This window comes from Sinocyclocheilus rhinocerous, unplaced genomic scaffold (assembly GCF_001515625.1).
Source record: "Sinocyclocheilus rhinocerous isolate Xijiao unplaced genomic scaffold, SAMN03320098_v1.1 scaffold773, whole genome shotgun sequence".
Classification (NCBI taxonomy): Eukaryota; Metazoa; Chordata; class Actinopteri; order Cypriniformes; family Cyprinidae; genus Sinocyclocheilus; species Sinocyclocheilus rhinocerous.
Window position 1 is genome coordinate 134,589 of NW_015642873.1, and position 7,329 is coordinate 141,917.

A 7,329-nucleotide genomic window follows, 5' to 3' on the forward strand; every position below is an offset into this window, starting at 1 on the left:
ATATTATAGATAAAATCTAGAAATGTTGCATGATTTATCCAGATTTTACTTTATAATTACAGAATATACGAATATAATATACTCAGCCTGATTGTCATGCATTAAACCTGAATGTAAAATGTTTAGAATCATTATTCTCTATGGCATGTTGCGCAACAACAAAATGTACTTAAAAAATTCTACCGGTTGAAATATTTCTATTGATTTACTCTTTCAACTCGTATATCGCCCACCCCTGCTGCTAAGCAGCATGTGCAGACACTGCACACAGTCGCTGCCAGCACCTTTGTAAATTCATGAATGGTAGTGTTTTCAGATGATGGAGTCCTAGAGGGGCTCTCAGACTCAACCAGCGCCTACTGAGAAACAGCCTCCGGTGGGGTCAGCCGGGTCAGAGAGCTGATGGAAACAGAGCAGAATGTCAAACTGAAGAAAAAACACACCAACCTATAGTCTCACGATGCACTGAAAACTTACTTTCTGCTGCGCTCAGTTAACTCCGCAAAGCAAACACGCTTTTCCACACATCCGTCAGGCAATTTTAAACATTGCACGACAAACTCAGCCGCACTGGGATAATAGTGTGGCGCGTTACAGTCAGGACAAGTCTGCGGTCAAAGACAGGGTTTTAAAATAATCAACACAAAGCATGCCCTTGGCACTAACCTTCATTAATGATGTGGTTCATTTGAGTCCTCTGAACGGAAAGCTCTTGGCCGAGGGAGAAACTGTGAATCCCTGACTAAGAGCGAGCGAGTGAGATGGCTCTTATCAACCCAGCCACTCAAGATTGGTTCCTCTTTACACTCTACATTTAGCCAAGGGCATTGAACTACACTGCACAGCATTAGAATCAGGTGATAGGAGGCGCTTGCTCTGGTTCAAGCATCATTCCTCATGATATAAGCACTAATGCAGCTGCTACAGGACGGGGCAGGTCTTTGTTTCATCTTTTGAAATATTTAATCAGGTTGGGCATAATTAATGGTGAACACTTGCTGTAGTATCAGACTCTTTTACTGTGTAAATGAATTTGCTGTAACCAGAATAGTCTTTAGCATTTGCTGAGCCTGCAGACATTTAGCTTTTGTCATGTTTAACAACTAAGAGGTTTACAATACCTGGAGAGATTTCCATGGGTTCATTCCCGTGTAATGTAGAGTAGTGTGTGTGTGTGTGTGCGTGCGGACAATGTTACAAAAGCTTTTTATTTCAGATAAATGCTGTTATTTTTTTATTTTTTTTATTCATCAAATAATCGTGAAAACTAAAATGTCACGGTTTCCACAAAAATATGAAGCAGTATTCTGAAAACAAACTGTTTTCAACACTGATTATAATCAGAAATGTTTCTTGAGCAGCATATCAGCATATTAAAATGATTTCTGAAGGATCATGTGACACTGAAGTCTGGAGTAATGATGCTGAAAATTCAGCTTTGAACACAAAAATAAATTACATTTGAAAAAATATTCAAATAAAAAAAAAAAAAGTTATTTTACATTTAAATGTTGCTGTATTTTTGACCAAATAAATGCAGCCTTGATGAGCAAAAGAGCTTTAAAAACATTACAAAATCTTACCAACACAAAACTTTTGTATCTTTATAATTATAATAATTATAATATTACATAGCTTATAAATTCATTTGGTGATGCTTGTGGCACAGAAATTATACACTTTTATTACTCCCATAACTAATGGAAGGCAGCAGAATCCGGAGTTCTGCTGGTAAGGTGATGGTTAAACTGAAAATCAAGACATGAAAGTAACAAAGCTTTGTACTGCAGTCATACACCATCAAATGATCTGCACTTACCCAGACAAAATAGCCCTTTTCTTACCCTTGTTCTGCTGTCAAACAAAAACTAGACTCTGAAGAAGATGGCCATCATCATCATCATCATCATCACCATCATTTTGCCTCCTGCCTCTCCTTTCACAGACCTCCCCAATATGCCTCATTTAACTAACTGCCTGGTTCTAAAAATACATCTACACACATCTTGGCCTTTTGTATTTTATCATTCTCTGTCTTCTTTTAATTTGATATTTGGGGGATGGAGGGGTCTGTGGGCAGTTGTTTCTTAGCGGCAATAATAGGATGATTAGCTATATATCATCCATATGTGTGTGAGGCAAAATGATAATAATAATAAATTATCAAACTATGTAAATTTCATCAAAAAATTGAAGCAGTAAATAATGTGATGCTCTTTAATGTAGTGTTACAAATCACCTGCCGATTTAGTCTTATCTATCAAAGCAGGATAGTCAGTTGAAATGGAACCATGGCACAGCACTTTCTCTCCAATCAGCTTTCCTCATTTTTACACTTTATAACAAGAAAAATATGAACATCAGAGGTGATGTTGAAAGATGCAGTCCAACTGGCTGACATGTATCATCTCTCATGTAATCACACAATCAGTGGATCAACCGCTGAAAGATGTAAACGATGAAAACAACTTGTCACCTAATGTTACATTTACCTCAGGAATGATATCTAACGTCCACAGCTGGTTTGTTCAATTATTTACATCTGAACTACTATATAGATTTTTTATAAATATTGAATTATAGAATTAATCAGTATTGTATTTTTGATCAAGGAGAATCAATCATTTTCAATCTCATTTGTTTAACCCTACTGACTAAAAATTTAACTATATGAACATATTTACAAAAGATATGTAAGTTATAAAAGATATGTAAATATTTTGAATTATATATAGTTGTAAATAGGTAATAATGTTTGTCTTAATTTGTCAGAACGCCCATATTGTACAAGTTATCCAGACATACAAAAAAGCATGTTTGGTCACTCTTTATTTTAAGGTCCAATTCTCACTATTAACTATCAACTATGACTTATGCCTCAATAATTTCCTAATTTGCTGCTTATTAACAGTTTGTACGGTATTTGTTAAGTTTAGGTATGGGGTGGATTAAGGATCTAAAATATGGTCATACAGAATAAGAGATTAATATGTGCTTTATAAGTACTAATAAACAGCCAAGATGCTAGTAGTATGCAAGCTAGTTAATAGTGAGGATTGGTCTTTAAAACCAAGTGTTGCCATATGTTTTTGTACCTGTAAATGTTACAATACATGCATATTGTCACAATCTTGTGTGTAAGAAGACAAGCGCACGACGAAGATGAAGGAATATAAATATGTATTTATTATTATACACACGAAAACAGGTTATCCAAGACAGGAATACTCACAAGGTACCATAGAAGACACCAGACAAAGAACTGAACTCAGGAGGGAACTAAATAAGGCAAATAAGACAAGAACAGGAACATAACCAAATAAGGAAAAAACAGGAACTGGAAGGAACTAACAGAAATTGACTAAACCAGTGGTTCCCAACCCTGGTCCTGGAGGCACCCCAACACTGCACGTTTTGCAAGTCTCCTTAATCAAACACACCTGATTCAGGTCATCAGCTCATTAATAGAGACTCCAAGACCTGAAATTGGTGTGTCAGAGCCGAGCCGAGTCGTACCACGCAGTGGAAAAGCGCCATAAAAGTTCATAACTGTGACACATATAAACAGCAAGCTGGGCCCAATCTACTGTGGGAATTTTCTGTATTGATTTTTCACAGGTGTTTTACCCATATTTTCAATACACATTGCATTGTGTTGTGTTTAGAGTTAAAGGAAATGTCTGTAAACTTAATGGATAAAATAATGGCAGAAAAGTACCTTTTTTAACCTTTGTACAGATTTTTTTTTTCCCTCTTAGGGATTTTTTTTTCACACATACACGGGTATTTTTATAAACTGAGTTTTTCCTTCTTCAGTTTTTAAAAAAATTTCCGTCCACATGAAGATGCAAACGCATGATATGAAGCACTGTCAAGAGCATGCCAAACCAACAGGTGGCGATATAATCTCAACCGTAAAGCCATGTTGGCCAATCAGAAACCTGAAAAAGTTTCCAGTAGGCAGAGATAACAGCGCAGACTCTGACGTCACAAGCCAAAAACTCCGGTTTCGCTGTCTACACAGTGATTTGGTGCTGCGTTTGCGTGTGGACGAATGGCCAAACCTCGTAGAAAAACCTGTGGTTTTAAAAATAACCACGTTCGTGTGGACAGGGCCTTGGAGTGAATGAAACCAGGCTGTACTGGTGTGCATCGGCTCATTTCAGGCATTGATCGTAAACGTGCAGTCCTTTTTCGTGTAAAATTTTAATGCATGACAGTGAAGTTTATAATACTTCTCCCAATAACTGTTTTTATCATTTTTGTGTCCAAAATATAGAGCAACCCAAAATTCAATTTATTTACCATATGGATGCAGCACTAATACACAACAGAAAGTAGCTGGCTATATAATGTGCATCAATTCAGTCACTTTTAAAATTCGATGACGGTTTGGATAATGCATGGAAACAAGCCAATTAACTCGTTAATGAAACAAAAGACATAGCTGCAAAAGATCATTGAACTGGATTTGGACAAGAAATAAAGACCTCAATAGCAGAGCAATGTTTTTAAATGATTTAAGAGCATGTATGAAATGTGAACTGAGGCTGTACTTCGCTAAGAGGAAGAGAGGAAGACAGAAAAGGATTGACTGGGCTCAGTCAAGCCTAAATATCATATAAGACAGATGCATTTCTCATCCCTCTCTGACCAGCACGGCCTTCGGAGACCATACACGCTTATTATAGATGATATAGTTGTTTACTGTCAAAAACGACTCAACATTAGAGTGCCACCACAGTCAAGCTACAAACATTCACTAGTCTAGACAAGAGTCCTCAAAATTGTAACATCATTCTCAGGTCTAAAGGACATATGAATGTAAGTTTATCTTCTGAGAGATAATTTCTGTATGTAAATTCAATGTCTCATTCCTAACTGCCCTTCTACACTCTCTTCAAACTTGCAAATACTTGTGTTCAGTAAACTGTGGAGAAATGTATTATGCAGTTCTGATGCACTCTTTGACATTTCAAATGAGGTCACAATAAAACCTGGTCTCTTTAGGACAGTTTTTGAGGATTTCAGAAACCAGGGAGTTTAAAGGTAAGGGATACACATCCGGTTCATTGATTTATACTGCATCGCAAAACCCAGACTCATTGTAAATTCAATTTCTACACCTGTACAAGTCAAAAAATGAATTATCTCTTTGAGAAAAATGTATAAACTACAATCAGTTCTCCAATAATAATCGGTCGAGCCATTTCCCTTCTCGGTCCATCCATCATAGTTTGAGGCTGTGCAGACAGACGCCTTACAGCTAAAGCGGTTAGAATGAGATATCACCGCTATGCTAGAGGCTTCTCCTGATGTCACATCTGATGAAATATTAATCTGCAGTTTGTAGCTAATGATACAGCACTGTGAAGCATGAGGATGGGAATGAGTTAGTCAGGCGATGCTGGCACTCTCGTCTGTGGCTTAAGAGGATAACTTAAAGCACTAATGAGCTTTAAATCTACATCTCACAAAGTGGCTGAAAAACACTGAAAATTAAATCTCAACATCCCTGAGCCCCACAGATACTTGCCCTGTAGACCTATTACACGTTAGCCAATTATAAAGGAATGTTTTACGAGCACTTTCCACTTTTTCCAGTTCATCAGTCGTATGGCTGAATAACCTGGTTTCCTACACATGTGCCTAATAATTACATATAATGCTTATTCATCAATAATTTTATGATGTTTGATGAGAAACGCCCTCAAATGTACACTCTCCATTACATGGACCCTTTTCACAGACTGTGATGATGCATTTCCTTCCATAGTTCCACAGTTATTTGCATTGTATACCTGGCAGTTGATTGATTGATTGATTGATTGACTATACTTTCAAACCTGATTAAACTATGTACATTACGATTATTGTTTTGTATTAGAAGTTTTCCATATCTTATTAAATATGTAATACTTTGCATAAATACATTTCCACAACAGAAATCTGAACATTGGATAGAGCCAGGTTCAAAATTTTTAAATGTTTAAATACAGTTTTTTTTTTCTGATTTATGGAGTGATTAAAAAATATATTCACAATTCCCCAAAACTTGAACTTTAGTTCATTAATCATTCATTTCATTAATCAGTCAAACAGTGAGTGAGTGATAGATAGATAGATAGATAGATAGATAGACAGACAGACAGACAGACAGATAGATAGATGGCTAACAGGAACACACTATTCTGGCTATTATTAATTCGTCATTGTCATTAGGATATGTCCCCAAAACCTTCAAATCGGCTGTTATTAAGTCTCTCATTAAAAAAAAAAAACACAACTTGACCCCAAAGATCTAGTTAATTACAGACCGATCTCGAATCTCCCTTTTCTGTCAAAAATACTAGAAAAGGTAGTATCCTCACAATTATATTCCTTCTTAGAGAAAAATGGTATCTGTGAGGATTTCCAGTCGGGATTTAAAACGTATCATAGTACTGAGACTGCTCTCATTAGAGTTACAAATGACCTCCTCTAATCATCTGATCATGGTTGTTAGTGCTCTATTAGTGCTACTGGATCTTATCGCTGCTTTCGACACTATCGACCACAATATTCTTTTGAATAGACTAGAACACTTTGTTGGCATTATTGGAAGTGCATGGTTCAAATCTTACTTATAAGGCTCAGTACTAGGGCCGTTACTTTTCACGCTTCACATGTTACCCTTGGGAGATATCATCAGTAAACATGGTCTTAGCTTTCATTGTTATGCTGATGATACTCAGCTCTATATTTCTTCACGGCCCGGCGAAACATACCAATTTGAAAAACTAATGGAATGCATAGTCAATATAAAAGACTGGATGATGAGTAATTTCTGACTGCTAAATTCTGAAAAAAAAACTGAGTTATTATCGGACCTAAAACCTCCGCATGTAATAACCTAGAACACTGTCTAACACTTGATGGCTGCTCTGTCAATTCTTCGTCATCAGTTAGGAACCTAGGTGTGCTATTTCATAGCAATCTTTCCTTTGAAAGCCACATTTCTAGAATTTGTAAAACGTCTCTAGGTTACGAATGTAACCATGGTTCCCTGAGGGAACGAGATGCTGCGTCGAGAATCGCTTTGGGGAAGCACGTGTAAAAAAGCGTTCTGAAGCACGTGTAAAATCAGCCCAATGGAGCAGCGAGACGTCACGAGCGGGGTGACGTGAGCACCAGGAAGTATAAAAACACATCCAGCAGAGCGCAAGTTAGCTTCGATTGAGGTGGTGCCTGCAGGGATGCAGGGATGCAGGGAGTATGGCAAAGAGACGCAGCGTCTCGTTCCCTCGGGGAACCATGGTTACATACGTAACCTAGAGACGTTCCCCTTCA